The sequence below is a fragment of the Gavialis gangeticus genome, unplaced genomic scaffold, assembly GCF_001723915.1.
Source record: "Gavialis gangeticus isolate Ggan-Ray unplaced genomic scaffold, GavGan_comp1, whole genome shotgun sequence".
In the NCBI taxonomy this organism is placed as follows: Eukaryota; Metazoa; Chordata; order Crocodylia; family Gavialidae; genus Gavialis; species Gavialis gangeticus.
Genome location: NW_017729024.1, coordinates 105,568,119 through 105,577,561, shown reverse-complemented (window position 1 = coordinate 105,577,561; position 9,443 = coordinate 105,568,119).

Sequence of the window (9,443 nt, the reverse complement as noted above, 5' to 3'; positions counted from 1 at the left end):
AGATATCAGATTCACCCAAAGAACCTTGTCTGCCTATGAAGGCTTATAAACACCCCATTTGTTGTGCTTATCTAATTGACTAACAGTTCAAAAGTTGTTTGCACTGTAGCTTTTCCCACAGATCCTGTGAACTTTGGATCTTTCTGTAGATTTTCCTGAGGTATCTTGCCCCTAAATTGAAGTTTTGGGGTTTTTTCAATGAACCTATAGGGTCTGTGAGCAAAGAGACTCTCCTGTCTCTGCCTGCCCTGTGCAGCCCTGGATATCTGCTCCCTGCGGAGACAGGTCACCAGCAGGGCAGTGCTGGTCCTTGCCATGTGACCTGGCTCCACAGGGAGCAGAGATCCAGGCTGGGGTCTCCTTGCTGCTGCTGCTGCTGCCCACCCTGTGCTGCTCCCTGCAGAGCAGCACAGGGATCTCTGCTCCCTGTGGAAACAGGTCACACAGTAGGGACCAGCACTGTCCTGCCAAGTGACCTGGTTCTGCAGGGAGCAGAGATTCAGGGCTGCACGGGGCAGGCAGCAGCAGCAAGGGGACCCCTGCGTGGATCTCTACTCCCTGCAGACCTGAGTCACATGGTGTGGCAGCAGCATACAGCTGTTTCCCTGCAAGCCTGGCTCTGAAACTCTGAAATTTTCTGAAATATTTTGGATGCCTCATTTCATTTCAGAGATGTTTCTGAGACTTCCGTTTTGATTCAGATTCGGTGTTTCAGGCAGTGTGGCAGTGTGATGCCATAGCCAACAGAGTAAATAATACCCTGACATGCATCAATAGATGCATCTCCAACAAAACTAGGGAAGTGATTCTTCCACTCTACTTGGCATTGGTGAGACCGCAACTGGAGTACTGTGTCCAGTTCTGGGCACTGCACTTCACAAGGAAATGGAAAAGTTTGAGAGAGTCCAGAGAAAGGCCATGCGTATGATCAGAGACTTGTACAGCAAGCCATACGAGGAAAGGCTGAGGGACCTGGGACTCTTCAGCCTGAAAAAGAGAAGGCTGAGAGGGGACTTGATAGCTGCTCACTGCTACATCAAGGGAATACATCAAGGGCTCAGTGAACAACTGTTCATCAGGGCACCCTTGGGGATAACCAGGAGTAATGGCCATAAACTCCTAGAAGACCATTTCACGCTCAACATTAGGAAAAACTTCTTCACAGCCAGGGTGTCTGGATTGTGGAATAGCTGCCTTCCACATGTCGTGCAATCACCTACCCTGGAAATCTTCAAGAGGAGACTGGACAGTCAACTTGCTGGGGTTACCTGACCCCAGTTGTCTTTTCTCCCTGGTGCAGGGGGCTGGACCCAATGATCTTCCAAGGTCCCTTCCAGCCTCACAGTCTATGAATCTATGAATGCACCAACAGTTGCAGATGCCCCGTCTAAACTAGCATGTCAACCACTGCTACCTCTGTTGGAACATCAGCTGTGGTAACAATGGTCTAAAATGCTAGGAAAATCTAGTAGATACAAAACTTTAAACATTGGAGCTGGTAAAAGTATTCAAAAAGAAAAAAATTACTACAGTTGCTAAGTTATTTCCATTTTACAAAATGTTAAAAAGTACCTTCTTTCTTCCTTTTCTTCCCCAAAACACTGCCTCATTTTTTCACTTACTGAAAACATTCAGTTTTCATTCTGATCAGCATTTTGATAATGGTTTCAATAATGCTTTTGATCATTATTTAGATAAAAATATCACAACTTTATGAAAAATATTAAATGCATTTATCATGAAACATTTCATCTGAGGAAAAAAAACCAGTTTTTCAACCACCCCTCTAAAAAACCTTTTCCTTAGACAGAAAAAATATACACAAACCTTCTCCTTAAACTGGACCAAAGCCACTAGCATATAGACAGACTAAACAGCACTCAGCATCTACAGCAATAAGCACAAAGTCTGAATGAGGGAATAGGATCATTTTTCCTGCAACAGCCCTGCCTGCAGCATGCTTTGAATGGATGAACAAGCAGCTGGGAGGAGCAAAGTGTTATATCTTGTATAATGCAATGTTCATGTACCAGTGTAGTCAGAACTAGTAGGCCCCTGATGGACATTACACTTAGACTGGTTAACCATGTCTTAAGTAGTGACCTGGCCACACAAGGAATAAGCTACAAAGTTATTACACATATTTTGCATAATAACTTTATGGCTGGTTCCTATCGTGCCTTTAATTGAATGTAGGGCCAGTGCCCAGCCTCTGGAGCACAAGGGAACCTTTCAAGACTCCCATGTGCTCCAGAGGCTGGGAATGCCCCTCAGCTGATTGGAACTCCCAGCCACAAGAGCACATCATCTGCTCCCCAGCTGACAGTCAAGCTAGCTACTTTACTTGCTGGTGCTCTCAGGTTCCCCCTGCATGAGCAATATGGTGCCATGGGATCTGATGTGGGATCCCACAATTGTACCTCACATGCCACGCACATGTGGCATGACAGGAAGTGTGATTGTTGGCATTCCACATCAGGTCCCATTGCACCTTTACCTTAACATCTGTCAGGGGCCTTTGAAGGACAAAAAACAAAGAATGTTTGCCTTTACCACACAGTTGAATCAATATATTCTTTTAAAAATTTTTATTATTTTCACACACCAACAGAAATGGTACAGTGACTTGTGGTGATATTGGAACTTGTTTTTTTTAGTTTGGGAGCCATGCATATATTAGGAAGAATGTGCCCTGAATTTCAGATACAAGTTGATGCACTGCTGCCACCAGTGGGGAAAATCTTGTTTTGGCTTGTCAAGTGAACAGATTTGATATGCTAGTCACAGAGCAAATAAATCAAGAAGAGCAAGATTTCTCTTACACACAATCCCTTTTCTGATCCAAACAACTTTTTGATATCTCAGCTTCTGATTGTTCCTATTCACTATAAGAGATCAACTGACCAGCTGAATGGTGATTCTTTTAAATCAGTGATGAAGCCTAAACAAAATGGATTGCATTAAATAGCTAAAGGAACATCAGCAATGCCAGATATTATAAACAGAAAAGGAAGAAAGCTGTGTCTGTACATGAAAATACATATAATAAAAGCATTCAGTGCAGTAACTGAACATTATTCAGTTCAGTTAGAATAACTGAATATTATCTGTCACCATATTACCCACCATTCCTATAATGGGATATCAGTTACTTAAAAATATAGGACTTCAATAAGGGTGTCATCAATAAGAGGAATAAGAGTATTACAATTCAAACCCTAAAACATGCAAGTTCCCTTAGAGTTTCTATTTGAGGCATTTAAGACTGCAAGTAGATACCAGAATATCTGCTTAAATGCTGAATACCAAGTGCTAACAATTTTACCTGAATAAACTATGGCTTAAGTTTCATTTTACTAAACAAAACTGTTCTTAAAAGGAAAAAGACTTAAAGGAGGAAAATGTGATTAAATGGCCTGAGTATGAGACAGGAAGCCTGAACCTTCTGAGCTTTCACTTCTACACAGTAGCATAATGAAGGGTGGACACAAGGAGCACAAGCCCCAGGTGCTGACTTAGGAGGGGTGCCAAAATCATCCCCTACCATTGCAGAGTCTGCATTCCAGCATCAAGAGCATTTCTTTTGCTGCAGTAGTCTGTGTGCAGATGCCATGCTGCTGCTGTTTTAAGAGCAAGAGCTGAGGCAGGCAGAACACACAGTGGTGGCATTACCAATGGCAGCAGCAGCAACAGCCAGGGAACTGTTTTGGGTACCCTCCCCTACCCCGCTGTCAGAACCCTCATGCATTCCTTCTCCATACATTTAAAAAATAGGTATTTGAACTAATCAAATTGCTATTTCCACTGAAATTAAACTTTTTGTCCCTCAACCCCCAAAGTTTTTCCTAGAAATGAAACAAAACAAAACAATCAAACAAGAAAACATATTTCAGTTCTAATTTTCTTCTACTTTCTTCTTTTTAGATGCCATACAATACTGCAAAATTGAGTAGGGAAGTAGAAAAGGAATACAAATGAATCAAGAAAGTTTAGTTTCAATTCTATTCAAATTACATTCTTTTTTCTAATCTATTTGTGGTGGGGGGAGGTTGTTGTAAGTTGAAACAATATAAAAAAAATCTGGAATAGTACTTATAGAGTTTGAAAAGCCAGTTTTCATGCTTCCCTCAAAAAACCTCCCAGCCTTTGATAAAAACTTCGACAAGGTTTTTGGGATATGATTTACTAATAAATAAACACACATAAAAGGTGCTCACATGGGGCTGATTCTTTATAAACAGTAGTCCAAAACTTTAGCTGGCCCACTTGCCTGTGTTGCTCACTTGTCCAGGTTGACTTCATACTTCCTTCTTCAGGGTAGTGCCTTGTAGTAAGAGTTGCATGCGCTGCAGCACGATGAAGCACTGATGTCTTATGATACTAGAGAAAAAGCTGACCACTAATACGATACCAAACCCCTGTACAGTATCATGTCCACCGAACATAAATAACGTTCGAGTTGGTAAGTGATCAGTGTAACCTTGAAAGTCTTTTGATCAGCAAGATACAACTCTCAAGATTTACTAATTGAAATATGCTTTAAGCTGATGCTCAAAAGTTTTTCTTTTAAATGTGTGTTACCCATGCTCTTTTTGCTGGATTAGGTTTATATCAGGATTATTACAGGAAGGAAGAGCACCTGTTTAGCACAACATGTTAAAATCCTGGCACACCTTCCATAAAACAGTAACAGATAATATACTGTTCTGTGCAGAATGTTGAAAATTTACTGCCAAAAGACAGAAACTTGACCCCCCACCCTTCCCAGCTCTACTGAAGCATACATACTGGTACTTTGATAAACAAATTCCTCATCCACCAACATAGAAGTATCCTAAATTAGTCACTGTTTAAAAATGGGTACTCACCAACATAGACTGTCATGAGATGTCTTATTTGATGGTGGAGTAGGTCCATTTGAGCATCCTGATAAAGCAAAGGATTCCCTGCTTATAAGGAACCAAGACAAAAATCTTCTGCTGAGAAATCATTCTAAAAAGACTTCCACAGTACAGATCTCATGGGCTATATTCCCTCCATAATTGTTGGTGAATTTATTGGCATTTGAAGTAAAGCATGGAATTAGGTCCTAGTAGACTGACATTATTGGAACAACAGCTTCATAGTCTCCTCATAGGTCTTTACTGATCCCATCTGAATATTTTAGAAACAAAGCAATAGCAAACATAAAACAGCACTTTGAATATTCAATTGATTTCAGAGGTTTACTTCTGGATCTAGAAATTTTAGACTGGAGTCTTGCTGTTCCATTGAGAATCAGAACTTTCCTTAATTAAACACCTGAAATCTAAGCCAATTTCAATAACAAAACAATTTCCAAAAAATAAAGTCTCTGCTTGATATCTGCAGGAAGAGGACAATGCATGAGAAATATATTCCTTTAGCAAGAACCAGGAGCAGAGAGCTTGTCCTCAAGTTTTCTGAAAAGCTGTATTGTTATCAATGACATTTACAATGATTTTGATTTATTTTCACCTTGCTTCTTAGTTCTTAAAAGACCAGCATTAAGGTAGAGAGACATAATCCAGTTTGAGATTGGATTACTGGAAAAGTTCTGAAGCATGCAACAATTAAAGATGATCCAGAATTAATTGCATGAAATTACATTAAGCTATGAAATCTGATTTCTTAAACTGTCATGATTCCATTGCAAGAACATAGATTTTAATGAAGAAAAACAAAATATTTCATGACTGTGAAGCCATAATTTTTCTTGTCTGCATCTAAACTTACTGGTGTACTAGTCCACTTGAACAAATGAGGGGGAAGAGCTACAGAAGGGAAGAAATAAAGTAGATAAATTAAAAACAATGCCCAAAGATCTTTTTATCTTTGCAAATTCATGAACACACTCAGGGCAGGGTAATAAAATAGGGAAAGCATACTTATTTTTTCTCCTTATCTTTTAAACTGAAAGAATAAAAATATTGCAAGCTGTTGATTGCTTGTTCTAAATTTCAAAGCTTCAACAAATTTTCTATTGGGGTGGGACTCATTTTTTCAATGGAATCTTTATTTTCCCAGACCCCAAGTAATCTATGAAAGCAAAATCTTCCATAGCAACAATAAAGATGTCATCTTTTGTTGGGTAAATCAGCAGCCACAGGCTTCAGAAATCTTGGCAGAAAGGCCAGTGAGCATTCAAGGGAAAAGTTCCTGGAGCAAAAATGTCTGAAAAACCAGTGATTTTGATCAATAAATCAGTGCCCTCCCATAAGAACTTCAGAAATTTTCATTACTTGGTTTATGAAGACACTTTAAAAAGCAAAGTTAAATCTATCTCTACCATGAAATCCGTTTGACATTATGATTCTTACGGATTGTTTGAGCTATCCACGTTGAAAGATCTCATCAAAAGGAATGCTTTTAGAGGCTTTACATTTAGCCTAGCATGATACTTCCTTTGGGTAGCTAACAATGAGCTTGACTACAGTCCTGAAGAGTCTGAATGCTGCACAGTTTCCTTAGCACCCAAGGCTAAAGCCTCTTTTATCTCCCCATGTAAAGCCTCTGTAGAATTCAGCTTTAGATGCAAGTGACAAGTCCTGTGTTCTTCAAGTGGGTTTTCCTCAAAGTTTGTGCCTGGAGAACAATTGGTTGGGCCGGAAAAGGAGAAAGTGTTGGGTTCTTTAAAATATTATCAAAAAGGGCAATCCTGCCCTAAAGGAGGCTCTGTGGCTCTGGGGAGGGTTAAGGTCAGAAGAGCTCCAGTTTAGAATTAGTGATGGTTGCAAAGGGAGAACTATAAAACTATCTGAGAGGAATTACAGCTTAATTACAGGCCCTGCTGTGCAGCAGTGATACAGGTTAATTCATTTAATAGCCACGTGATTTCCCATGAGATCTTCCAATGGCTCACAGCTGCGTGAAATCACAATGTGCCCAGCATGAGGTCTTGTGCAGGGAATGAAATTAACTTATGTGTCACCAGTCATCACTATGGGCACACAGTTTTACACTATTGTCACTTTACTGTCTTCACTGCAATTACTCCTGGTTTACATGTGCATGAGATCACACTTCGGCACTATGCCATTTGATGCCAACACTGATTCATAACTTAAGGTGACAGAACTGTCAGTGGAACATTTCCCAATTCTTCTCTTGGTGTCCTAGGAATCCCGGCACCTCTCGCACTGGACAGTGTCTCGCAGAGATCGCCCACAGGGGCACAGGCAGGGAAATAGCAACTCTGGAAACTCTCTTGTCCAGACAGCTTTGCAAGTTACTCAACCTCACTCAACAACACCTAACTCACAACTTCTAACTACATAACACAGTCATATCATGTATGCTCTGCAAAGGAAGAAATCCTCAGTTTTTAGATTATCTTGTAAAGCTTGGGAGAAGGAAAAATGGGTTGAGTTTCCTCAACCTCAAATTTCAAAGGTATTTGACTCCTTGTAGAGATGCAAGGGAATCCAACTGTTTAATGGGATCCATTATTCTACCCTCCCCTTAGGTGCTTGTGGTTTTATCCATGTCTGTCTCTGGTTAACACCTACCAAATAAACTTATTTTCCTGAACATTGTAACGCGTGTTTTTAGAGTGCCTAGCACAACAACTCTTCTCAGGCCTTTGGGGCACTACTCAAATAAAAGCTGTAATAAATAGTAACAATAACCAAACTATATGACTTGGCAGCCTTGAGTTTCTCAATAAAAACTCACTTATTTCTAACAACTTTGAAGTAATCATGCTTTTGGAGTAGAAATGTCCAGGGGGCAAGCACTGAAGTTCAGAAAAAGCCTAGATAACACATGGCTGCATTGCACACCACAATTGGTAGAGACAAATCAACTGGTTGAGTCATTCCAGGTCACTCTTCTTTGGCTTGGGAATGGAGAGATACTACCAGCTGTACTCCTTTTGTCATAAGATATAATACTATCCTTTAAAGTGCTGTCAACAAAATCAGTACATTTCCAGTCATAAAGAAATACCATGCATTGATGGACAGAAACAATGCTTTCATAAAAATATCCAGATGCACCGCATGCAGGCCTCCAACCTCTCTTAGTAAAATGAATGTGTCTACCAGATACTGCACACTTTTGCTAGTTAGTAAACTCTTCAGTCCAGTGGCTGGACACAGGGGCTGCCTTAAGCATTTGCTTCTATTATGAGGAGTAGAATAGTTTCCGCACTATAACTTCCCAGCTGGACGTCTTTTTCACAGCATGTGCCTCACATCGTGTTGTGAAATGTACATGCTCTTGCAGAGGTGAGCATGAGTGGACAGTAATTTTTAAAATCCTAATTATGTATTTAAAGATGGTAAGACTCCAGATGTCTCCCATCCCAGGTATGAATATATAGATAGCGCCAGATGCAGTCCGCTGGACAGAGGGAGGTGAAACCTGAAGCAGACAGCTGTAGTTGATGAGGTCATCAGCATGATTTGGAAATGGAAAGAGTTCACTGGAAAAAATCATGTAACTTTCTTTTTTCTTGTTTGAAGTCACTAAGCTTCAGGGTTCAGAGGAATTGTTGCTTTGACTTTATTCTTCTGTAGGCGGATGGCTGCCTGCCAGTGGCAGCTGCATATGGGATCATTTGCATTGCATGCAGAGTCTCTAGTTTAAAGGGAAGCTCTTCCTTCCCTTAGATCATCTGCTTCTTTAGAGTAAGGGCCACTGTTTCACACAGATTCTATTCTTCCTTTAAGCTTTTTCCCCTACTTATTCCATACAGTTTAACAAGCATCCCAGAGTCAGGGCTAGCAGGCTTATCCTGATCACTGAGAAATCCAGCTTGTGGACAAAGAAATTAGTATTTGATATTCTTGTGTTTAGACACATGACAGGGGATTTTTTTGCAGCATACATATGCTCTTTTTTCCTATCTGTTCTACAGACTAGCATCTAGGAGCTGCCAGCTGCTGTCCAGGACACACAGTGGATGTTAGACCTGCTATGACATCAGTATTTTCTATTTGCACTTCATGCACATGGTAGTGTATCACTCATCTAGTCTAACATCAAACTGTCAGGCAGCTTTCATCTCCAAGAGCTTTGCAACTTCCTTTGCTTTGCACCTGACAAATCAGGGACAGTTTGGCATTTTAATGGGGAGAGGAAGGAATAGAAAAGGGAGTTTCTTAAAATGAACCTATATAATAGTTGTGCCTCTAAGTAGAAGTTGGAGCGATTATGATGAATCTCACCTGCTCACTCCATCCTTGAAGGATGTTTTCTTTTTTCAAAGGTATTTTAACTTCTGGAGCCTCTTGGTCAGACATCATCGTTTTGATTTTACTTATTACCCCTGATTCCATTCAGCCCAAAGGAATAGATACTTTCCCCATCTGCTGGAGAGATGAATAGATTTAAGCCATGCTCCAGACAGCCTCTCCAGCTACAAACAACTTCTGATTCACAGCTGGCAAGGCAAGTAAGATGGCTATTGCTGAATCTGGCAT